Source organism: Pholcus phalangioides, unplaced genomic scaffold, assembly GCF_987345545.1.
Source record: "Pholcus phalangioides strain wild (caught in Gottingen) unplaced genomic scaffold, Ppha-v1.0 ptg000011l_1, whole genome shotgun sequence".
NCBI classification, from domain to species: domain Eukaryota; kingdom Metazoa; phylum Arthropoda; class Arachnida; order Araneae; family Pholcidae; genus Pholcus; species Pholcus phalangioides.
In genome coordinates, this window is record NW_028301604.1 from 17,132,672 (window position 1) to 17,159,644 (window position 26,973).

The following is a 26,973-nucleotide window of genomic DNA, read 5'->3' on the forward strand; positions in this document are numbered from 1 at the left end:
AAAAAAGTTTTACTGTAGTGTAAATTTCCCAGAAGTGCTGTAGAAAATTTATAGGTTTGCATCTATATTTATAGAAAAGACAGCAAAAAAAAATATTACGAAGCGATTCATTTCAGAATTTATTGAAATTACCAAGAGCATTCACATTTTTAGAAGCAGGCATTCTGTGTGAATGCAGTATACGGTAGTTTATAATCGATGCATAAACTAAAATGATTTTTGATCATTAAAAAAAAAAAGAAAACTTTAAGAAACTCGCCATTCAGCTATGGTGACATCTTGCGCTGACCACCGAGAGTCGCATAAGCAATCTCATTCCTTTTACTATGAAGCACAAAAATGTCTCGTAAAGAATAATAGAATGCCAAGGATTCCTTTCTCAACCGAAATCTGTAGAGATGACGAAAAGAAAGCAGGAAGTGTTCTTACTCAAAGAATCTCAAGGGCGACATTGACGTCGGCTCATCTTACTAATCGTTCCGGGTACTTTGGAAATCGTCGCTCCAAGCGCTCTTTAAAACAAACGTTCCGGTTTGTTAGAGCTTAAATTCCTAGTAGCTCCCATCGCATAAAGCAGGTGAAAGAAAAAATAAAGGAAAGGCCATTTGAAACAGAAAACACAATAAGTCCCTTTGCTCTCTACAAATGTCATAAGAAAACAAAACTGGCTCGATTCCCTTGAGAGATCATCAGTCTTCTCTAATTTTATCAAAGCTGCACAAAGGCGTGAGCACACGCAAAGTTAAAAGAATAGGAAATTAGCCGGCATCTTTATATATATATTTACGCTCACCAACTTGTTGGAGGATTAGAAATTTCCTTCTTGCTCTCTCGCCCCAGGAAGAAAAAGACGCACTTGTTTCGCATTGCATTGACCGACCACGTCGTCCGTCTGCAACACTGCCAAATTGATATTCATCCAAATGGAGCAAAACAGTCAGTTAAGCTGAGAGGGTGATCGCGTAAACTGTGCTGCTGTGCAGATGTCAACACTGTCATCTATAGACACGTGTTTGGCTACCGTTACACATACATCACCTGTCGTAAAAATGTTGACTGTCATCATCTGCAGCCAGTGCAGTTTGTGTGCGAAGACTGCCAAAAAATACAGAATAATGCGTCACTCTTTATTGACAAGCGGCGCTTCCGCTTTCTATTTATTGCTGAGTAAAAGAGATACAAAATGTAGGAAAAATGGGAGACTTTATACGGAATAAAAAATTGCTCTTTAGTTTTTATAAACAAGGTGAAGAAATAAATAAGTCAAAGATACACAAAGTCAAAATTACATAAGTCAAAATTACCACTGACTCTACTTAAATATGCAGAAAAATATAAAAAATATCCGGCGGAATTATTATGAGCCACTCAAAAAAAATTGTAAATATTAATATTGTGAACGCCAATGGAGGCCAAGAAAGAATATTAAAATCCTGCAACCCTAGAGTGACGTCATTGAAAAAACATATGATTAAGTACAACACATAAAAAAAAGGAAAAAAAATTCAGTGGAACCTCCCGTGTATACAACTTTCATGTTTATACGACGTTAGGCTTTCGTCCCAATTGGTTCCAATATATTTTATGTTAAATTAACACTTAATTCACTTCGACTCGAACTCCGAATCTTTTGAAAAAACGTCTATCAAAAGCGCATAATTTTTATATGCAGTGAAAACGCGTTGCTGCACCAGTTCTTCCATATTGTCACCGTAAAAGCCATAAATTTTAGGATGATTGCTGACGTATACGAAAATAGTCAGTGAACTGGCTGATGGTCATTTAGAGCAGAATCTTAAGTGATTTGTTTATTGCTTGTTTCTGAAAATACGCAGAAGCGGTGAGAAAAAAGAAAAAACGAGAAAACATCCCAAAAGAAACGGGTTTCGATTGCTTTGATGGCCATATGTTCTTTCAGAATTTTTCTTCTCCCAATGTTTCCAGCGTTATCCTCAAATCGCAAGAAAGTTCACACATTGTAAGCATTTGGGGGGTGCAGGTCTGCCAATAAGAAATATATACGGTACACATACACAGTAAGTCGTTTCGATCATTTCCTATAAAATTTTCTTTCATTGTGGTGCGGGTGCTTTGCTTGTTAGCTGTTTCAAATCCGCCGTTCGTAATGGCAACAAAACGAAAAGTGGTTTTTCTAAAAAAAAAATTAACAGGAAATTTTGGAAGAATTTTAAATTCATGACGCAAGTGGATCTTGCAAAACAGTTGAATATGCCTGTCTCAACTTTGAAAACGATTATACAGCAGAGAAACAAAATCAAAGACCAAGTTGTTGCTTGCGAATCATCTACTGCCAAAAAAAAAAAAAAAGAGTCCAAGATGGGAAATTTTCTCTAGTCAAGATTTTGTTTGAATTTTTTACCCGATGTCGTGTCACAAGAAAAAAGGTAATGTGCCACTAAATTTTATTTCTTCAAGTAATGTAAAATGTGCAATTAAATTATTTTTCCCCTCAAGAGTTGAAATGATACATTTTTTTATGAGTTGGAGATGCAAATTAAACACATTGAATTTCAAAAGAATTTGTACGCCTGTGGGGGGTGGAGAGATAATTTTCTTTAAAAAGTCTCAGTTATTCGACTTACACTTTTATACGACTTTCTGGAGCTCCCTCTTGAACGCCGTATAAACGAGGTTCCACCGTTACTAGAGAGTTTCTAGGAGAAAAAAAACTGGAGGGAAGAAAGAAAAGTTCTTTATATAGATATCGCCAAGAAGCGTAAGAGGCGATTAGTAGCAAACTATTGCCATTTTTAATAAGTTTGTTGCTTTAATAATTGCATTCCACCGCTAATTTTTGGTTTTTATGTGATTTTGGGGGAGATGAATGTATTTTTTCATAATTTTTTGATGATTTCGGACGAATTAGATCAAGAGCGTGAATAAAATGACCACCGAGCGATAAAGTACTAAATATCTATTATTTATTGAAAAGTAATTCCAAACTGAAAATGTTCATCCTACTGTTGTCAATAAATTAAATTTTAATGAATTTCGTAAAAGTCGGAATCCATGTAAGGCTTCTGGTTTCATTCACAGGAATAACTATTTTTTTTCACCACACTAGCACGTTATGCACTTTAGTTGACTAATTATGCCGGGATCTACATATCTTCGTTTAATAAAGCCATGCATTTGCATTTGTTGGGTTTGAATAATTTTCGATTTAATTTCCAAACAGCTATAGGTAAAAGGCATACAATACTCTATTTAAATTCGGGTATCCGCAGCTATAAGCCAATGCCACAAAGGGATTTCCAAACTTTTTAATTTCGCGACACACTTGGGAATTTTAAAAAAGCCACGACACTCTTGCCTGATTTCGAGTTCCTGCGTTGGCACCTTAGATTGTTGTGACATAATTTGGTTGGGAATTAAAGCCTGCTTTGTAAAGTACAACTTTGTTCCCAAAAAATATCGCGATAGCCTAAACGATCACACGTTTGGGAATCACCGGGCTAGTACATTTACCACTCGGTGGCATGTCGGCATATATATTAGTTAACGTGTAGAAATTTGATCGAAAATAACGAAGACAATAATCGTCATCAGACTGCTATGACGATTTTAACGCTCATCGGTGTATTGCTCATCACGCACCTGATGCCTATTAAAATTCTCCAGTGGCGCCGAGATGTCCAAAGTAGAAGTCATGTTCCGCATCTGTCTAGGAAACGAGATTTCGAAAAAAAATGGGTAGAGGAATGAGAGTGCCAGTTCCCACTAATCTTTCATTCAAAACTAGAACAAATTTCTTTGAGAATCGCTATATTAAAGAGATTAATATTTTTCTCACAATAAAAAGTATATTAAATGGAGCAATATATTTTCTAATTATTAACTTGGTTAGAGTAATCCCTGATGCAGTATGAGAGAGAATTCATGTAGCCAAGCACGGTTTTATCTATTTTTGGAGAAGCAACAAAACAAGATTCAGTTTTCAGTAGGTATTATTAATCACATCATTATCGGGGACTAAACACGTTTCAAAATGTATTTGAGACTTCCCTTAAAAACGGTGTTTGCATGAATGTGTATTAGTGATCAGTGGATGCGTAGAAACAGAAGAAATTCCGAGATATCGAAATTTCCATTGTATCTAATATTGATAATAAAATAGAAAAATAAAGAAGTTGGAGAATATATAAAGTTAAAGAATAAAATAGTTTAATCGAATCATATAACTTATTTCAAAATAAAAACACTAAATGCAATGTAATAATCACAACTTGCTAGACAAAAGCAAACAGGGCAACCGGTCGCGCATTCTTAAGAAATGCCGAGCATTTTATTACTCTTAGAGTAAGAACAAAAGACTGTAAGAAAGCCATATCGTATACGCTTCATATAAGGAAGCGAATGGCCGTTACAGCCTTTTTCAAGTGGTTTTCATTAAAAAAAGGCGCTGGCCGTGGGGTTAGGCTTGGTGGAGAAGAAGAGGGAATGGTGGTATCAAAAGGAATAAGGCGACTCTATCGGGGAGTTGTGACATAAAAGAAGGAAGTGAAAAGATTTTTCGGTAAAAGCAACATCTAACTAACTGGTTAAAGTGACACGTGCAGACGTGCCCTGGGGTGTAATTACCTCCAGTGTGTAAAGCCCAATAGAAAAAGCCTTGTTCAGTAATGAGGAACGGATAATACCATAGGCCAACGACCTTAATACGTACGAACCAATTTGAAGCATATTTGACCTTCATTCATAGTCTAGGAGAAAAGCATGATCAAGTGGGTACACATTATCTCATTACTAGTGCGACATATATTCGAATTCAGATAAACTGAACTAGTAACAACCCTATCGTAGAAAGCAAAAAGTCTAACGATGTTAGCTAAAAATATACAGAATTGAATTGAATATACAAAATTGAGCACACATCCTATCGTGTATCCACAATATATATATTTATAAATGTATAAAAAGGAAGCAGTAGCCGCTCAGACGAAATATGCAACAATAACGGATGAATTGGAATGAAAATAGGGTAAGATTAATATGATATAATTTCACGAGTTTGAAATTATTTACAACATTCGTTCAAGGGTCTCATTTTTTAAAACTATTTATTCACACACACACGCACAAAATACTTTTAATGATACAAATTCACAAAAATTTTATACTTTTTTCAGTTTTAATCTCAGATATTGCAGCAATACATTAAATCATAATCACAACAATGTGCTATATCAGAGTTTAAAAAAAAGTTGTTTGTCCTAACACCCCCTCACCATCGCTGAAAATTTATTTTATCATCACCCCCTTCTCAAACGAACCCATAGCATACTATATTGTACTTCATGACTTCTAGCACACCCCCCCCCTTCCCTCCAATCCTTTCCAGCGCTCCTAAAGTGGTGATATCATACACTTTGGGAAACATTATGCGGTATTATTATTAGGGAATTATGTCAAAGATAGTTGCTTCATTCATGTTGTGCTAGTAGTAATGTAATCCTTCTAAAAATATCATACAATTGTTGTTGATCTCATTATTCTATGAGATGCATGAAAATACGTACAGTATACATGTTTTATTTTTCTAATTTGTTCTGTGAGCAAGTAAAAGTATATTTATAATGAAAAGATTAAATAATCGTTAAGGTTAAATATATCCAATCGAATACTCGTACCAAAAATTGGTATAATAAAGATACTAATCGACTTATGGACTTTAAACGGAAGAATTTGTGCGGTCTTGACAATGTTTGACAAAAGTGTTTTAAGAGTGTGTGGCTGTAGAAGAAATAAAATGATAAATTAAATAATATGGAATGTGTATAATGCACTACTAAATCACATGCACCTCATCCACATTCCTCTACGGAACTTCTAACGAATTGGCACATGTTGGAATGTGCGTGTACGTGTTGTGAACCTGATGTGAAGTTTGTTGCTAGGTAATGCTTGTTATGTGTAATGCCGCCACCTGCCATCAGTTTTCCTAACTAAAAAGTTTTCTCACTGTATAATGTACTGCACACCGCTCAATACTGTAACATCTGAATTGAAGGAAGTGAGTTGAAAAAGTGTATTCGGCAAAAAAAATAGAAAAGTTACCGTAAATACCGTCCGATAAATAAACCGCATACAGAAAAATAGACCGGAGGAAAAAGTTTAAGATCTTAAACGTATCTAATAACGTGTGTACACGTTATTCTCATTTAAGAGCTAAAAAGAGAAATAACACTTAAATTAAACTAATTTAAGTTTTTCCTCACCGGTCAAGTTTTTTGGAATTTTATATAATATTTATGTACCGTAGTATATGTTGTAATAAAAGGCAATTACATTGATGGGTTTTTTTTTTCTTTTCATCAATAACATTACCCACCTTGAAAGTTGAAATACTCAGATTCAACAGGAAATTGGAAAATTACATTAATCAAAGTGAAGTGGATGAGATTACAACTTTTATCAAAAGGTTTTAGTTAAATCACGGAAGTGGTTCACTTTTGTTTTCGATTGGATTCGACTTTGACGGAAACGAAACCGACACAAGAATAGTAAGATGCAAAAACTAAGTGTAACTTTACCGTGTTCATTTACTAAGAATAACTATTTTTCTCTTCCTCAATTACAAGCATCAAACGACATTTCCGTGCACCTGATGGGCGTTACCGCATAATTAAGATCTTCTCACAAAGCCGTTGTTAGCAATTCTGACAGGCGAAGGCCGTTGAAAGAGGATCTCAAGTGACAGGGCCAGGCATTTAGAAAAATAAAAAGTATACTCCTAGAGAGGAGAGAGGGCAAAAAATACATAACTAATCACAGAGCACTTCTGCTTACAAAATTAATATCTGAACGCTACGCGGATCATTGAATATACAGATACGCATTACAAGGTCAGACTCCATCATGAACTAAGTCATAGTTGTCTACAGGTTGACGAGAGTGAAGTTATTTCTGATGTAGTCATCCATTTTTTCTCTGAACATAGAAAAAATTTCCGGTTTATTTCTATTACAGAGAGAATGATACATCCCACTCTGAGAAATGAAATTGGCTTCCCTGTAATCAGATATCATTATAATTACATGAATGAATACAAATATCATTTGATGCATTTCATTTTATTCCTCCTTTTTTCAATTAAAAAGTGAAGCACAAACTTAATTGGTTTAATTTTTCCCCCATTTTAAAATTAAAACTTTATTGAACTCGATAATCGTTAAATGGAAAAGAAATACCGCATCGTATATTTTTTCAAAACGAAAGTAATGCTCATTTTTCCGGACTCAATGCCACAAATTGCTCAAAGTATAGGTAAATAATACGAAAAACTTTTACCGATTTTTACCCTCGATTATTTTTTGCAGGGTTATTTACTTACTCTCAAGTTCAGATTTATTATAACACGCATGTTGATATTGATATGTCACTTTCGATAAATGTTCATATTTTTACTAGTGACAAAAGTTAATCAAGTGATTGACATAAATTGAGCTCAGAAAAACAGTGAAGAGTCAAAAACAGCACAAAGCTGAATATATTGTGCAGGCTTGATTATAAAAAATGGCTACATAAAGACACTTATGCTCCATTCAAAATTCTTAATTAGATCTGTATAAGGGATTTAGTAAATTTACCCCGCTATAAATATTATTTATTTTCCCATGGAAATACAATGTTTGTAAGACGTAAAATTTTACGAACAAGAAACACATTAAAAATTATAGAAAATCACGAGTAACAGTTATAATAGTCACCTAAGCATTTCTATGGCATCTTTACATGGATAATGCATTCATATCAGTGTGTGTGTTGTGTGTCTTATTATAACTCTTCAAGAGTTGGCCAGAAAATTTTATTCGGTAAGTCAAACAAATAGTTTAATGAATATTTTCATGTTCTGCATGTTTATTCCATATTTTATCCGGTACAAGTAAAATCAAATGATGAAAAATTTCCACACGAACTATATGTTGCAGAATTGATTTTTGCATTTCGTGTTCACGCTTGCCAATCATCACCAACCCATCGCGTCATTAAACTGTTTATTTTGATTGTAGAAAAGAGCGGAGGGAGTAGTAACAAGATTCATTCTGTTTGCGATTGGAATACACAATGCAACCTTTTCAGAGCAAAATTCTGTCCCTGCCTCTCCCCCACCTTGTTTACATTGCAGTTATTTTAGTTTATCAGCTGTTTTAAGGGACTTCTTTGCCCGCCAGCCTCGTTTCTTAACTGATACATATGCAATACGCCACTTCACAGACCAAAGACCTTGGAATCTAAATACAGACAGACAGATATTCGCTATCACTATTCGTTTTTCAGAAGAATGGGGAGTCGAGCTTGAGTGGAAAAGGAAGAGGTAAGGCAAAAAAACAACGTATGTGCAAGAAATTACAAGTGGGGTAAGGGGTGAGCTAAGGTAAGAGATTGGAATTTCAAAAAACTTGAAAGAAAAATATTCGAGATAAATGCATCCTGTTGTAATTGTTTCGACGTTCGAAATTCTCAAGCCACTCGAGGGGAAGGGGGAAGTTGGAATGCGCTGCGGGAGGCAATGAATTATCACACTTGTGTATAATCTCTACGCGTGCTTGTCTTATCACAACTGAAAACAAACGCTGAAATGTAAAGTGATGGTCATGTGTGTTTGGCGAATAACACAGATTGAAATTCAAAGTTTTGTATGTGTATGCAGCGGGGAAAAAAATCGCAGGTACCAATTAAGGGTTACAAAATTAAATTTATTTCGTATATACGTATCATAAAATACACAGTGTATGGTATAAAAACTATATTGTTTTGATAAAAAGAACTTAAAAAAAAAACCAACGCGAGAATAATAGAGCTTTCATTGTGCACTCACATAAGCATTTGTTTTCATGTTCCGAATTTTTGAAACATTGTTAAAAATGAAACGGACATAAAATAAGAAAAAAATTAAAATTAAAAATAATTGAAATTTACCCCATACTCATAGTGATGAGCTTAAAATTGCAACGATATTATGCTACGTTTCTATGCGATGATTGGAAGTAACGTTTGTGTGGAACGCACAAATACTTCGGGAACACTTTTTTCGATCAGGATTAAATTTTGCATATGCAGTATATCTAACTGGGCCAAACTTAAACGTGATGGGCTACTTCAAAATTTTCCCAGAAGTAAAAAAAGAAATTCGAAAAAAAATTGAAGTACAATAAGTTTTTTGTGCTCAAAGAATGGCTTTCTGAATGCTTACTTTGGTTACGTGGTTTTCAAAAAATATTAGAGAGGATGGCCAACATCATCTATAGCAGACCTTCGCGCGAAGCACGTGACGTCACTGAAGGTCATCTCACCTACAGCCCCATTGGATATAATACAAAAAAGAGTAAAGATAGTGCATGAGTCGGCCTGCTATATCCAATGGCTTGAGAAGGTGGTACGAGCTTCTTCAATCACGTCACGAGCTTGGGCGCGGGGGCTTTCTGCTATAGGTGTTGGGATTGCACGCTCCAGCCCTGGATGAATGGTATTTTTTCATCGTAAATTTACTATAGAGAGGGCTTGTGAAAATTACTGGTCTGAAAGTCTGTGTATTAAATAACGAAAATAAACTGCCTTTTTACAGTATGTTTATCTAATCATTCAGAAGCGTACCGTAAGCACGTAAACGTGGGTACCATGCGGTATCGTATAGTGAAATGTATTCGGTATTTCGATGTATTGCGTATTGATACAAGGTAAGTGAGGGTAATATGGTCATGCTAAGCTTCAATGATTTTTTACTGAGTCCTGTATGGTAACTTCTGTAAAACAGGTAATGTTAAAAATACTTTAAATTATTAAAAAAAAACATTTCAATGATTTACGCTATATTTTAACGGAAAATATGAAAAAATACTTTTTTTCTCATAGAGTCTACCTCTTGGCCATATTCCTAACAGATGAAGGTAATATGGCCAATAAAGACCCCAACGTACCTATCTCAGCAAATCTCAACGGGCATTTTTTTCGATAGCTTATGAATTTAAAAAAGTTATTCAGAATATCAAACATTTAATTGAAAACTAAATCAGAAAGAAAAAATATATACTTCGTTCAGAAAATAAATTTTGTTCTACAATTAAAAATGAAACTAAAATTGAAAATTTTTTAAGTTAATTAAGAGACATTTCGGACAGATGAATCCTTTTTCTCCCTCCTTAATGAATAGAAATTGAGGGTGGGGGGGGGGACAACCACTCAAAAACCAACCTGTAAAATATTCTAAAGAAACCTACATCACAAACAGAATTTTTTACAGGTGTGAAATTGCGATGAATGCAGTTGAAACAGCATTAAAAACTGCACCTGTCATGATTAATAAACTATACGTGGAATAATGGAATCCGAGGAGAAATATAAACGTACCATAAGAAAATAACGTGACCTTCCTAACGACACTTCTGGCATAATGTGGTGAACTGGCATGAAACTACATATCCCCCCAAAGCAAAAAAAAAAAAAAAAAAATAGGTCATGTGTCTAAACAAATAGCTACACAGCATAAGAACATAAAATTTCAAATTCCGTTCGAAGTAAAAAAATGCAGGAAATTGGCCATATTACCGTCAGACACCTTATTGCGATGTATTATGTAGTAAGGTGTGTATTGTATTGCGATATATTGTGTATGCGATGTATATAGAGATTTGTGGTGAAAAATGCAACGTGTTACGTATTGTTTCTAACGGTATAATGCGCGTTGCATTTATATTAAAGTGTAAAGCATTGTAGTGCTATGTGCATTGCAGTTCATTTTGGAATGCAGTGTATAGTGATGGGGAAAAAAGTTAATTCCGATTAATTGTGACGTTTGAAAAATGGAATGGTCACAAATTTTTAAAAGAAAATTTCAGAGATGATAAATCAAAAGCTAAATAATCTCATTTTAAAAATTCACAATAATTTTTCATAAATAAATATTTTTGTAAAATTTTGAACGTAACGCAAAACTTACTATGTCATTTACGTTATTTGACATCATCGCAACTAAACATTAAGCCTATATTTAGGAGCTTTACGAGCTGTTCGATTAGGTTGTTTTAAAAACTTCAAAAAGTTCAAATTTTTAAGCTCGGCAAAAGCATGTCGGATCAAAATGTTATCGATGGCCCATAATATGGGTTCAAAAGGTAACAACTCAAAATTCCCGGTTTTGAGATATTTGCATTTAAAAGATTCACTTTGTATGGAACTCAATGGTAGTCGGCTCAGATTTAATTGCGATAGGGATCGTTTAAGTAGAGTTGTTGTTATTGTGTAATATGGCATTTTCCTCCGTTCTGATGGAGTGCATAACTCAAAAACGCAATTTTTTGAGTTGTTGCCTTTTTGAACTGGGCCGTCGATATGATACTTGCTTCAGAAGTGTGAATTCATTTCTCGTATAATTTGAAAGAATATTAACTACGACAGTGGGGTTATATAATTTCTTGAAGAACAGGGGATATTAACTTGATCAGAAAGGAACAGGTAGGCCTACTGATTTAACAGATCGGCAGAAAAAAAACTTCGATACACCGAAATGTAGATAAGAAAAAAGAGACTTCAAAGAAAATTGTGAACAATTTGAAACTCCCTTGTCTCATACTATGACGTTCGCATGTAATGTATTCGAATTTAAAGACCACCCTCACTGCTCTTAATAAACACGAGCAAAATTCACAAAATGATGAGAATGCTAAAAAGTCAGTAAAGTTCTGATAGGAGGCAAAATGTAGTCTTTTGAGATTTAAATACTTCATATAAAATGAACAACAGCGTTATAAGCATTTTCCAAAAAATTGTTAATGACTGTTATAGACCAGTAAATATTATTTCCAATTCCAGTTTCACGAGAAGTGAACCTACACTTCTTTCAAAGCATTATAGAATTATACCTTTTTTGATCCGACATAGGCTTTCACTTCGTTCAAACTTAAAAATTTGGGCTTCGGGGAAAAATACCACATAGCATCATATTTAAGAACTTCACTAATGGTCCTAAGGCACAGCAATATGAAAATGAGGTAAGAGACGTGACAAAAAAAATCATTTGATCATTTGTGTTGCACCACGGTCATTTTCTGCACACGAGGGATAATTAGACCGGGACCTACAATTCATTGCCGATTCCGAACGGCAGGCTTGTTTTTATACTCATCGAGAGGTTGGTGCGCTAACCCCTCGATGGGGACTCCCTGCGGTAGCAATTTTTTCTGCGGTCGTTTCGCCGTTTCTGTTGTACCCGTGTCTGGAAAGTTTTCTGACAAGGACGAACTGGGTCATCCTTTGGTACTTTAGGCGAGTATCTTATCGACCTGGGCTACCGTGCTCCCCCACAAAAAAAAGGCATTAGCCACAACGATTTTTTCAAATCTATTGCATTGAAAATTAAGAAAAAATATTTACTTAAAAAGTGCGAATTTTCGAATAATTTTCTTTTTCAGATATTATTCATTGAAAATTGTTTTTTGAAAAATTCTGAACTTCAGTTTTTTTTGACATGGTTGCCCCCATTTTTCCATCTGCCCCTCCCCCCCCCCTGCAATTTTTCCACCACTATATTGTTGTGTTATACATCGTTGTTTAGCAAATTGTTTTGCGCATCGCACAATGTAATATAGTGTTTGACCAAGGGGTGATTGTGTAAGCGCTATTTGAAAAACACTAGACTAAACATGAATCCGCGGATTTTTTGCCCCAGAGCAATCCTTAGGAATGTGCGAAAAGTGCGATCGCAACAAGCTTCCTGCTTTGAGCCCGTAGTTTCTTTAATAGAAATGTAAAAAAGGTATTGGTAAAAAATAGTGTAATAACAAAAGAAAATGGCTATGCTTCAACTGTAAAGATGTTTATGTGGATATTCTAAATTATATGTGTACATATATGGAATTAGTGAAAATTATTCATGCCGGGGAATAAAACAGTGTCTGGTGAGTCTTTCCCGGGTAGTCCTACTGTACTTTCAAAGATGCAGTATGCCGAATGCTTTCTTTGTGTATTTCGCATCACATACTCATTCACTCAATTCATATGATTGCTGTACAATAATTATTCCCATTACGATAGAACATATACTGAACTCTGTGTGTCACGCATGTTATGCGTGCAGGAGGTACTACATCGAAAGCGCACGTGAAAAATTGACCAGAATCGAGTGAATAATCTTCTGAGACTTACACAAAGAACTTATAATAGTAGTTACTATTATTAGTTATTATAGTTGGTTGAAAGCGGGATGCATCGGGGTTGTGAGGTAGATTGAATGCCAAAGGTAGCAGGCTAGTTAAAAGTTGGAATTTCTGAATCCATGCATCAATCATTCATATCAAGAAATATGATTCTACGAGTATTTCTACAAAACGCATGCATGCTTTCGCAGAAGTTTTCTAAGTAACACCGAACCCTACACTTTAACAGGTAATATTTTTTCCTCTGGTTAAAAAAACGAATAATGAAAAAGCTAGACAAAAGATAAGTTTTAAAGAGCGCTACTTCATCGGTAGGAGAAAAAAATAAGAAAGAAAAAATTCTGAAAATTATATACAGGGTGGTAACTATCGACCGCCCAATAATTACAAACGTGATTCCTTGTGAAAAACTAATACGGAAAAGTGTTTTCCGTTTTAGGATCCGACGAATATTTAATTAGTTAGGATGCTTTGAATTTTAGTGACGCGTCATTTTTCTACCGGTCAGTTACGTGCCCAACACCCAAAGAAAGTAAATTTTTCCGCCAGCAGCTGGTTGCTACTTCTTGAAAATGAACTGAAATATTCAATCCCATTAAAAGCCAAGTTCAGCCCTCTTTCACGAGAGAGAGATTGGTGCTTTTTTTCTCAATGTAGTGTGATAACCTTGTTGTTACGTGTAATTACGTCTCAGTTTCATCCACTATAAACGGTAAATATTACATATCTAACAAAGTTACCTATAAATTGATATTGTTTCTCATTTGATCATCCACACAATATAGATAGATATTAAGTGCTATGAAAAGACAAAGAAAAACCAAACGGATAAAGGAAAAACAAAACCTTTAACGTTGTGTGCAAATATCGATATAAAAAAAGTTAAAGCCATACGGAATGTCTAATTGGTTCGTTTATGAAATTTTGAATTAAATAAGCGATGGTGTTCCAGAAAAGACGAAAATTGTTGCGAAATACGGAATTGCTGACACCACTACAATTTCAAAGTATCGTGAAAATATTTAAGTGGCCTTGAGAAGTTTCGAGCTTACGAAAAAAGCAGAACAGATAGCCGATAAGACGCGTATGCTCTTCAAAGCTTTTCAAGATCGAACTTCGGCTTTAAAAACTGAAAACATCAATGAAAATAATTTCATTTTATTTCGTAGGTATGTTATTTGCAGTTTCAGTTCCCTGTGGTATTTTTTCCTCAATACATACGGTAGAATAAAATATGTTTAACGCGAAATAAGCCCTATTCTACAATGCACCGCAAACACGTTTGAAACGTGGTCATAACGACATCAGCGTAATAGACCCCTGGTATCTTCAGTTTCACGTTTACGAGGTTTGACTGTATTAGCAGGAACTGACTTAAATATAAAATTAAAATTTTAGACATAACTTAATTTTTTTAACATAAGTTATATATACGGGGTGATTATAAAAAAACTATCCCGACATATGGGCCCCTAGCTATCATACCATTCACAGAAACTGAATGAAATTTTGGCATAAGGCATTTTGATGTATGCGCTCAAGAATGATATGGAAAACAACAGTGTCACTCTAACAGTTACGGTTACAGTGAGAAAATTTCGAAAATATCAAATTTCAACACCAAGTTTTTTGTATTGAAATGCGATCTCCATACTGAAAAACACTAAATAGCGTCGGAATGGCACCTGTAGCACGAAAATCCCCGGAGCTAGGCAAGGAAAAAGTAAAAAGGACTTTGCCGTGCACCAGAGCATTAATGTTCGTTTCATTCGTCACACCGTTTCTTCGGCTGAGATCCCAGCCTGATTAGTCCTCCACAAGGTAATGTGGAAAATTTGTGAAACACAATAAAATGCTTTATTTTATGCTGCTTCTCTGTCCTTATTGATTGTCCTCACTTTTAGCCTATCTACCGCCGGTGATTTTCATGCTACAGTTGCCGTTCGAACGCTATTTAGGGTTTTTCAGTATGGAGATCACATTCCAATACAAAAAACTTGTGTTGCCATTTGATATTTTCGAAATTTTCTCACTGTAACCGTAACTGTTAGAGTGACACTGTTGTTTTCCATATCATTCTTGAGCGCATACATCAAAATACCTTATGCCAAAATTTCATTCAGTTTCTGTGAATGGTATGATAGTTAGGGGCCCATATGTCGGGGTAGTTTTTTTATAATCACCCTGTATATATATTTACAATATTTAACTTGAATCGAATTTCAGTGCAGTTTTAAACTAATTTATTTAAAATTCTTTAGTCGTTATAATAGTAACATTTTATGCGGTCTGATGTCCAATAAGGATTTACTAAGTACATCATTATTAGGTGTTACTACTTTTGAACCGCCAGTGGTATGCTTTTGTGGTTTTCATTTATAGTTAGCCATTGGAATGCTTGCAAACCTTGTAAATGTTGTCTACGCTGAAAGATCTAGGAGTTAATTTTACTTTTTGGAAATAATTAATGATGCACTTGAAATACAGTATTTGGCCTTCCGATACTTAAAATTTCAATATCATTACCAACAAATAATTATCGAGCTTAATCCCTTGAACTGAAATGACAAGTTCAGCTCGTCATGAACTCTCTTCAGCAAACTAATAATGATGAGCTGCACTCACCAGAATATGTGTAGCAATCACTCCTTTTAAATTTTAGAAAATTAAATTGTCTGTCTGAGCAGTGCTGCCAAAAAAAAAAAAATGCAGTTCAAGGGGTTAAATTACTGTACTTCAAATATTTTTTTGCACACGAAAGCTGATTAGACAGGAACCGATAGTTTCAAGCCAATTCGAACAACCATATTTCTAGTCTTTCACGGTACTTACGTAGTTTTAGCGTATTGGGTATTACAAATAGTAAAAATGTACATGTTTAATGCATTGCATAGGCTTAGCTTGGTGTTGGTTTTAGTTGTACGAAATGTATTACTGTATCGCAATTTATAATTTTTATAGAAAACGAAATGAGCTACATATCAGGATAAAACTTTGTTTCTATCGAGTTATCAAACAACTATCAAGCGCTGATTGTCATCACTGTGAGTTAAAATTTTTGACTCCTAGCAACGCTTATTTTTCTCAGTTATAGACTACTAAAATCAGATTAATCCAGTCATACACAGCAGCCACTATGCGGTCGCGTGGGCATTGCGGGGACACAAGGTTCGAACCCTACAGGTGGCACATTGGTGGTCACAGGATTGTATGGTAAGGACTTTTTCATCTTTTTGTAAACGTGCTCGCCGCCGTGGCTCAGATGGGCGTGGTCTCAGAGCTACTGCGTGACGTCATTGATCACTTTGTACCAGACGACAAGCAAGCGAAGAGTGAAGAGTCGTAGTCCACTGTATTGAAGAGGATTATTTTAAATTTTAGTTGCCTATTTTTTACTGTTTCAGTTGAGTTATCTCTTGTTTGTGGTGTTTTAGTTGAGCTTGTTTAATATTTTTTGTAATTCTATTGTGAAAATGAGAAAACAAATACGAGTTCTTGTACGATAGCAACAAACAAAGACCTATACTCTGAAGACAAAGAAACTTGGGATTCAAGTTACTTACCATAATTTTCCTAAAGACCGCAAGGGACCGCAGAGACTCGCAAAATATGGGTGTGCGAATGTAAGAGGCTTCTAGGTTTAATACAAAAAAAAAAATTGAAAGCCTCTGCTGTATCGTCAGTAAATCTACCCGGTCAACGTACACAAAATGATGGATCTATTTTAAGAGAATCTCTATTGAATAAGAGAGGAGTACGTTCGAATGCTTTGGACAGGATATTATATCCAAGTTCTAAAAAGCCACATCTGAAAACCACCGAGTTTTCTTTTAATATATGCTTATATTTTTAATATTAATTGAATATCAATATAATTATTATATAATTTTTTTAATATATTTTTTTCCCATTTTTTTATGTTGCAGCTGCATTGGTAATAACGAAGTTAACACTTCTAAAACTTACAGCCAATTCAAATGAAAATAACATGAGATAATTAAAAAATATATATACAGAAAATTCGAAAGAGATAATTGAAATTATTTGTCTCGAGTTGGCTTTCAATTAAAATAAACTAACGTACGTGATTCAACTGAAATGGATCCGAGAAAAATATTCTCAGTGGAAGTTCTCTCATAAGCAAATGGAAAAATTCTTATTTTAAAAGCTTAAATGGTTGAACGAAGAAAGCCAATAAATATAAAAACACTAATGACAATATTTGAAAAAATAATTTTGGAAAGTATTCAATAAAATAGGCAGTAGAGCGATTGCAAACTATCGTAATTAACAGGGTCACAAAGCGGGCGCACTCTCGGTTCTACTTGATCAATGACGTCAGCTGGTACCGACGCCAGCGCCTCATGAGATAGCCCTTATTACATTGCCCTGGGTGGTCGGCTGAGGTTTCCAACTTCGAGTTGCGAATGCAAGCTAGTCTCCCATTTGAGACGTCTCTCCACAGAGAGCGGGCAGACAGTTAACATGATACTTACATAAACACGAAAATTCAAGCATATTTCATTCCTCAATCACGCATAACTATGATATCATACAGTCCGTCTCAAATTTTAGATAATACACTTTTCTCAAAATAGCAAGAAAAATACGACGAGTAAAATTAGCACCTTTTAATGGATAACACCTGAAGCATTTTTCTACGTTTATAAAAAAATTTCTACGAAAGAACATTTAGAATATTTATAGTATCGAAAATACAAAAAATGACTGTCTCAAAAGTTTGGAGAAAATTCAGATTTACAAAAATTGCAGGCTTTTAATAGCTAATTGATTTCTCTCTCATTTTTTTCTAACGACCTCAAATAAACTATTCAACATCAAAACTGTGTGTATCATGCTTCCTCAATATAGAGCTCTTCAAGTCATCAACAGAAAGTATGCCCCATACATTCCTAATAGGATTCAAGTCAGGACTTGTCGATGGCCAGTCTAAAGCCAATACATTTTCGTGATTAAAGAGTTTTTTTTATGGCTGCAGATCTTTGAATAGACACGTTATAATGCCAAATTTAATCCTCCTGAATCTTCTCCAATCAGTAGCAAATTGATCTCGAGGATTTCCTTCAAGCATCAGAGTTTTGACGACCAATTTCAAAAGTTCAGGAAGCCTGACCATTAGAAGCAAATGCTGCCCATACCATTATTGACGCTCCACCTTACTTGTCTGCTGGAAACATCTGCCTGGAACATGTGTGTTCCATTTTTTTGCACCACTAAATATGATACCGAAGCTGTTTGTCTTCATAAAACATAATTTCGTGATCATTTCAGTCTTCTTCTCCGCCTCTTTTCGGTGCTTTCTTGTGGCAGGCGATTTCCTAACCCTATTTTATGAATCAAATAAAAGCTTTGCTGATCTGTCTATGAACTGTATCTGGTGAAATTTCCACTCCAGGATCTTTCATAATTTCATGCAAGGTCATTTTTTGCGTTGAAGTCAATCTTCCAACGGCTTTGTTTTCGCGTAAACTTGTACTGCGTTGCCTACCACGACCAGGTTTTGGCTTTTGGGACACAGGTTGGGTCAATACACGTTGGACACTTCATTTCGACCTGCTCAAACGAATACCTTTTACAGCCTTTCTTTCTGTTTTCAAATGAAGAACTCTAAGGATTTCATCATACAAAATATGTGACGACTTCGGCAACTTTTTTTAAAATTAATACCAATCCGATAGCTTTCTACTTTTATACTATCAGGTCTCACAGACGCAACCTTCAAAATTTGCATATAATCGGAAGTTTTTTAAACTTTTGAGACAGCTATTTTTTAAAATGTTGAGTTTAACAAATCCAAAACTTATCTTCCTCGACAATGATCGAAGTTTAAAGTAGGTTTTTGGATTCTGATCACAAAAAAAAAAAAATCTAAATTTGAAACGGTATACATATAGTGCAGTTAAAAATCTATAATGTTTGAACTTTTCAGACGGACTGCACTTTAGGGCCACACACACTAAACTTTTCGGCATGCACAAGTTAGTTCCTCAGAGGAATGTTTACAAGGTGCATATACAGTATAGTAGTAGTATGCAGGGTGATTCAGAAAAGATGGGAAAAACTTTAAGAGGTGATAGTACACCCCAATAATAACAATTATCATCACAGAATGCATGGGCTAACATGAAACGCAAATATCCTAGCGCGATTCGAAACGGCCGCTCCGCAAACGACATTCCTGTTGAAATTTATTGGGAGAAAAAGAGCACCATGCATGCAAATGTAACCTGGGGAAGAAGAAGAAACCTATACAAATCTGCATCACAGTTAATATTAGACGCTGATGCCAGCCCTTTGAAAATATTCCAGCGTGCAACCGTTCTAACAGTTGTAACGTACGGGATAATGGCGCACTTTAGGAATACTGAAAAAGCAGACATGCATTGCACTTACGGAGCTGCAAACGGAAGTACCCGAGTGGCAGCACGAATGTACGGTGAGCGTTTTCCCCATAGTCGATTGTCCAATCCAAAAATATTTGCGCGTTTGCATCGGCAGCTGTGCGAAACGGGATCCTTTCTTGCTTCCCGGTCTGATACAGGTCGTACAAGGACTGCCAGAAGAGCAGGTGTAGAAGAATATATTTTGTAGATGGTGGCAGATCAGCCAACTACAAGCACACGAGCTGTGGGCCGTAGCCTTGGTGTGCCACAATCCACGACATGGAGGGCGGCCTGTAGCACGTTTGCATTTTATTTTAGACCATGCATTTCTTTGATGAAAATTGTTTGTTTTTGTGTATACTACTACCCCTTAAAGTTTTCCCTATCTTTTGTGAATCACCCTGTATAACATACGTGAAATACAGGAGATTAATTCCGTGTAAGAAAATTGGTCTGTTCAAATATATTTCACAAAGCGACTGCAGATCGTTATGATTCATCGTGATTTACATGGTGAAAAACTGTTTTTTCCCGTTGATCAGTCCGATTGTACTGAAATATGGTACTATATTTCTAATATTAGAGAAACACTTAACTTAGTCTTAAAAACAATATTCCTGGGGCGATTTTTTTTCTATTATTTCACAGTTTACATTATTAAAACACAATCGAGTAAAAAATCTTACCTTGATTTCCTTGAAAAATCAAAACGACGAGTAGGTATAAATGCGTTTAATGAAATTCAATATGCGCGAACACCACAACTGCTAGGATATGAATGAATACTGAAAATTCCCGCTCTATTCTTAAATAGATGACAGATTTACATTGCACAATGTAGAGCAATCGATGACGTAATTGTTTTTTTTCATTCATTTTTCACGTGTAAGTGTGCACATAGTGAATCGTAAGTATATACTATCATCATCCTTTCGCATTCATTCATCTCTGTCGAGTTGGAAAAAAACCAAGTCTCATCACATACGAGAATTTCCTTTCCATTTCTTTTTCTTTCTGAAAGCGGAAGTGATAATCCCCGGTCATTCGATAAAAAAAAACATTCCTCATTTGTGCTTCATTCGCCGGAAGCTTACGTCATTCTTTACATTCAAATACATCAGTTATTTCCCGCGCGTCAAGATTTTCGTCATGACTTCGATTTTTAAAGATAATAAGGTAAGGGGCAAGAAAAATATTTTAACTTTAACCCTTTTATAAAAATTATTGAAATTTGTTTTCACAAACACTCATGTAAATAAATGTTTTTAGCATATTTTTAATTGAAACAATAGATGAGGACATCTATTTAATTAATTAGAGTGATTTTTTAATCAGCCACAATGGCCAATTAACCACTTATCAGTTTCTTTTTTCGGCCATACCGTGTTCAAAAATAAGCATATTTCTTGATAAACAATTTTGTTACCAAATCAATCATACAAATTCAAATCAGCAGTCAAGACGGTATTCACAAATATTGAATTCATTAATATATAATTTATTTTTAATTACATCGAAAAATGACATTTTTACTGTTGACTTTCGCAGCACCCGAACGGTGTTCGGGCAGAACTGGTATGTGGTTAAGGGTAAAATATAGTTTCCCTTTATTTTACTGTTATCTTTAAAATGATGAAATCTTGCTTAGTAAAGGTGAATAGTTGTTACCTTGAATTTTATTTCCAATTCCCTCTCAGTTTGGTACTATTTTATAAATCTCTGAACATGTAAAATTTCAACAGCTCAAAAAATGACACCGACAACTGAGTCAACTCTTTATAGATACAAAAAAAATATTCTAATCATATAGCTGTATTTTGTACTGAAATGAAACTAAAAGATGTAATTTCTAAAATATCCAAAAAATTGGGAAAATAAGTTGGTTTGATCATTTTTGTCACACCACGGTCATTTTCTGCACACTAGTCATAATTAGACCGGGACCTACAATTTCTTGCGGATTCCGAACGTCGTCGTTTTTGTTGTACCTGTGTGTCAGGAAAGTTTCTGACAAGGACGAACCGGGTATCGAACTCGCGACACCTCTAAACTAAAAGCGGCATCCCATTATGACTGGGTCCTGACGCAGGGTCAGATAATTAAGGTAAAACATAATAAAAAGTCTTTGTTGGACATAAACTGCAAAATGCTATCGCAACCACATTCGGCGCCACTTTTTCAGAAATTTCAAAGGATGACGCTTGGTGGGGGGGGAACCTCCCGTTCGGCCATTATGCTATGATCTTTGTATTGAAAGCCATAAATTATTGCTTGCCCGAGGACGGTGCCTGGACCCAGTCATATTGGGATGCCGCTTTAAACATCTTTTCGTGCTTTAGGCGAGCACCTTATCGACCTGAGCTACCGCGCCCCAAAATAAGTTGGTATAATGGCTTTTTTTACATGTATTTGCCATGTATATGCAAATATACACCGGACCATAGAGGTTTAATGTCTTCAATATCTTCATGTGGAAGAGGAATAGTTAAAAGAATCATTTTAGAAATGAACGAAGGGAAAAAGTCCAGCACTTCAAAAGCATATAGTCATCTTGGATGAGAGGCAGTAGAAACTCTTTTACCTGACCCTCTTTGAATCGGATCTTTTAATACACCGGTTTCAAATAATACTGTTCTTTACTTGATGTTGTGGATGCCCATCATTCTACTGTAGTAGGCACGTATAATAATTCGTGGTTAACATATAAGTTTGGCCAAGTTAAACATTCACTACTGGCTCTGTTAAACACAAGTTTCCCTATTAATTTATTTGCCTTATGTTTAAATTATCCGAGCACGTCACTGTGAAATACCTCACACATCCAATGTACAATACATATGTAATTAATTTTGCACTGGTTTCAATCTTTCAAGAGACAATCAGTGGATTTTATATATATATAATATTTAATATTTTCTTTAAATGGGCTGACCCCCGATCGCAGTTATGGTGGATAAGAGACGGATTTCTCACTGTTAAAAAGAAACCTCCAACAATATCATGCATGCATTCCAAAGATTCATAAAGTTCATTTCGTGACAGTGTTTTGGCTTATTTAGAAGCGGCATATACTATAACTTTTTTTTGTACCATGATGAAAATATCTGCAGTCGTGAAACAAAAACGTATGTTCTAAAACTGTCAAAAGTATATCAGGTGTTTCACAAAGAGTGTCCTCCAAGAATGAAAAATTCTATAGTCGATTCTAAAACTAAAATAAAATATGAAAAAAATATCAGCGAATAAGAGGAATTGAGATATAATGGTTCATTTTCGTAAAATTACAATTAACGGAATATTCTACGAGCTAAAATAAATTAATGGAAATAAAAGATAGTTGTAACGAGAATTTTAATCACCAATATCTTGAATTTTTCTTCAAATGTTACTGGATGAACTTTTTTAGTATAATAAACAGGAGAGAAAATTTCACTGACATTTTTTAATTGGGCGGGGGAAGAAATATTTTTTTTTCATATTTTCGCTTGATTGCCTTTTCACGGAGTGAAACAATCACAGCTCAATTTCATTCTTTTCTGATATTTTTTTTAATATTTTACTTTAGTTTCAGAATAGTTTATATAATTTTTATTCTTTTCCAGAACTTTTCGTGAAAACAACTATTCATACGTACATTTGGACGTTTAATTAAATAATTATTTTTGTCGTATTGTGTTTATTTTCTTACTGGAAATAATAAAGACCGCTTTCTAAATGGAATACGAAACTAGGACGTATAGAGGACTTGTGTTTAAAGGCAGGGGGATCATTTGCATAATCGATTATTTATGCTGATAGCACGCTTCAATTTGAAGATTCTAACTAAAATGAAGGAGCATTTGATTGCAAAGTGATTCTTACATGATTCTTAGTATCGAACTAGAGAAAGGTCGGGTCACATATTGCAAGAATTTATTTTTTCAATATGTATGCATGCGTGAAGAGACAACGCACGGCAAGCTACGCGAGCGGCAACAGCCGACATTAAATTCAACGAGAAAGGCTGTCAGATGCCGTCCACTGAAAGCGACCTTTAAACGCTTCTTAGTACGCGATTGCACTCAGGTACAAACGAGTATGTTCGTTAAATAATCTTGAGAAAATATTGAAAAAAAACTACTTTTGAGAAAATCTACCAAGTCCATACTTAATGAGACATCTTACACAAACTCGGAGAAGGCACTCTTGCTGTAAATAAAAATAATATTTAATCAATTACTACTTACCACCACAACCCATAAACAGCAATTATCCAATTTTCAACTTCCATGTTCACGCGGAAAAGGAGAGAGACCAAGGAGAGGAGGAAATACAACGGAATGAATGGCCCGAACAAAAGTAAAACAACTGTACTGCGCCTGCACAGATGCGACAAGAAGAGTGAGATCCAATCCAAATCGGAAATTTTTGTCATCTGCTGTTGTAGCCGTAAATCACTAGCTGAAGATCGCTGCTAATGGACGAAGTTCTCGTACTTTCTGTGCAATGGGATCAGTTGTGCGAATACAGACACTTGCGCTCGACATTTTTATTGCTTCCAATGGACGACCGGCCTCAGACGGCGAAATTAACTGACTACATCACCCCCAAACGCAATGTTCAGTTTATTTTTAATCTTATTTAAACCTCCTTAATCAAATTGTGAAGCTGTCCATGATTTGGGCAGTTTTTGTGCTTCTTACGGTTTCACAAAAGTTCTCTAAATTTTGGAGAGCATCTAGAACAAATTAAACGATTTACTGTAGAAACCTTCGGGAAAACACGTTTTGATAATGAATTTGACTCCGGAGCGAACTATCTTCATTTGTAAAGGTATCACTGTTTATATATATTTTTAGTTAATATAATACAAATGTAAAAACGAAATACAGTACACAGAATATAAAACTTTGAAATTATCTTTTTATCATTCAGAGTAGCATATTAGTGAATCGCTATGATAATAAGAGCAAAACATATACACTGCTCTCGTTCCTGTTTCACACATTTTTAAAGACCGTAGGAATTATGCATTATATTAATTTAATCTCACCAACATTACGAGATGCAAAAATTGAGCAAAATGAAAATATCTTATAGAAGCATACATTTACAAAATTCTTTTAATTTCCATATTATTCATCATTTGAATCACATTGAAATTTTTTATATGAAGCTAGTATATTTTCTCGAGACCTTGGGGAACAAGAACATGCATATATCTGGTAGGTTATCAATTATTCCATTTCAAAAATAATGCCAAATTTGGATTTGGATAAAAACTGGAAGAATGTTTCTAAACCATGCATTACCGAAAAAAATAAATACATGATATCAATGATAGCTATTCAAAGAAAACTATCGTGAGAGAGAAAAATCCATTTTTACATATTCACTCGAGTTTCAAAAACACGTCACAGCTACGAGCACCAATTCCGAAAGACATAACTGAAATGATGCTGAAAGTTACTTCTCACAAGACTGCGAGTTGTCGATAGCAATTACGAATGAGGAGACATTCACGTCAATGACTAATGGATGGTAATTCTAACAAAAATACTTCGCTGAAATATCTCTCTCGGAGACGTTATAAACATTTTTCCAGGAGAATTTCAATCGTTTGTGCATTTCATCAAATTCAACTTCTGCGATAGAATTGAGATTTTGACGATTCTTATAGCAGATGTCACGCATTTTATTACCCGTCTGCGGAATATTTTTGAAAGCCCCACCCTAATCCTACACCTCCGCACAAGAAAAAAAAAAAAAAGAGTAAATCATGGCCAGGATCCCAGGTCATGAGAAACAAAGCTCTCTCTCTTTCTTTTTTTCAACCTTTCATTTGCTACGAGGATGGTATGATTCGATTCAATTCAGCTGGTAAGGATGGCCGGCCACCTACCCTCCTGCTGTTTCTGTAGCGGCCAAGGTCAAGGCCACTGCGCAATTAAAAGCCCTCGCTGCCATTATCCAATCCGTGTGCGTAAGATCAGCATATTAGTCCTCTCAAGGGCCATTTCTTAACGGAAGCATATACGCGAGAAGAGAGAATCCTCTTGTTTTCTTTCTTTTCTCTCGCGCCCTTTCCGACGCCCGCGTTCGTTGTTTCTCTTCTTTGACGCTCGAGAAATCCTTTTTTTCTTTTTCAAGAAAAGAGGAGGGCGAAACGCACACGCCGCTCACGATAACAACCATCAGAAAAAACACCCCAATTCATTTGCACTAGGGGTAGTCTGACCAAATGATACTCACGCGCTGAAATGATAGTACTCAGTTGAATCACGGGAAATTAAAAAAAAATGGTCGCTGCAATAAAGAAAAGCTTATATTTCTTTGTACAAGATTAGTCTTTCGTTCTGATCTGTCTACAACCGTAACTATTCGTTAGAAAGCTATGAAACTTTGGGAAGTCTTGATGAAGAAATAGGGAGAATTCTTTCTTTTCGAAGTTCCTTTAAAGACCGACAATTGGAGTGTTCAATCCCGGGATTCGGTCATCGTACACATACGAGCAATTTAAGTAAATTTAGAGGAATTTACTAACAGATAAAGTTACAATATTAACAACTTTTTAATATAATAAAGTTTATTAACTAATATTATTAATAATTGTTTTCAATTAATTTGTTTAAAAAAATTGAATAACTGATACATTGATTTGTAGAAATATTTTGGTCTCTTCTAACTGAAAGTTCGACTCCAGTATAGGTAATAGGGTCAGGGAATGAAGGACGTATTCCGCGGATTGCTACTGTAGTGCTTTAAGCCTAACATAGTATTTAATAATGAGTGCGGTTAATAAATCATTTTTATTTAACTATTACACAATAATACTCTCATTAATTAGAAGAATTATCGCAGCGTAAAATTTTCACAATATTGTTGAAAATGTAATTTTATAAAATTCTTTAGAAAAATTTACTAAACTATAGAAAAAATCTAGTTTTTCTTCAGAGTAATTTCAATATTTGTAGAACAATCCTTCAAACAATATGAGCTATAGGTACTTTTAATTTTTCAAAAACACAAAACAAAACGTTTCATTGAATAAGTTTTAACACAAAGGGATTTGCCGTTGCAAAAAGGCTTCATGTTCTGCACTCACAGCAACCTATCAGTGGTGGACTAGTTATTCCTTTGAGCGGCACAATAGAAATCATTAAACACCCTTGTAAAAAATGTCATATCTTTTTCAATTGGCTTTCCTCCGATTCTCAGCAGGTGCAAAAATAGCAGTGTAGAGAAAAGTGTTCCATTGAGAAATCGACTTTACAGAATATCTGGGCTTGTCAATGCTAAAATGCTTCTCCTAAAGTCCTTCTTCCGCTTTTCTGAGGCAGCTTAATTTGTCCTGCACTAGTGTATGCCGTAAGGTTTTGGAGATCATACCTACACAGGGACATAGACTTGGTTGA

General features: G+C 35.1%; 2 protein-coding genes across 8 annotated transcripts in view; one reads left to right on the forward strand and one right to left on the reverse strand.

The window, feature by feature from the left end:
• Syn (synapsin) overlaps positions 1-26,973 on the forward strand; it is a 208,488-nt gene that overhangs the window by 93,130 nt on the left and 88,385 nt on the right. The window lies entirely within an intron of this gene.
• Positions 1-26,973, reverse strand: part of Timp (Tissue inhibitor of metalloproteases) — a 76,928-nt gene that overhangs the window by 23,905 nt on the left and 26,050 nt on the right. Inside the window, exon 1 of one of the 7 annotated variants that reach the window (XM_089239170.1) lies at positions 20,266-20,363. The exons of 5 other annotated variants lie outside the window; for them this stretch is intronic. The gene's annotated coding sequence lies outside the window, so the exon portion shown is untranslated. Of the gene's footprint in view, positions 1-793; positions 814-20,265; positions 20,364-26,973 lie in introns of those variants that run through there. One more of the 7 variants, XM_089239176.1, reaches the window with a different exon arrangement.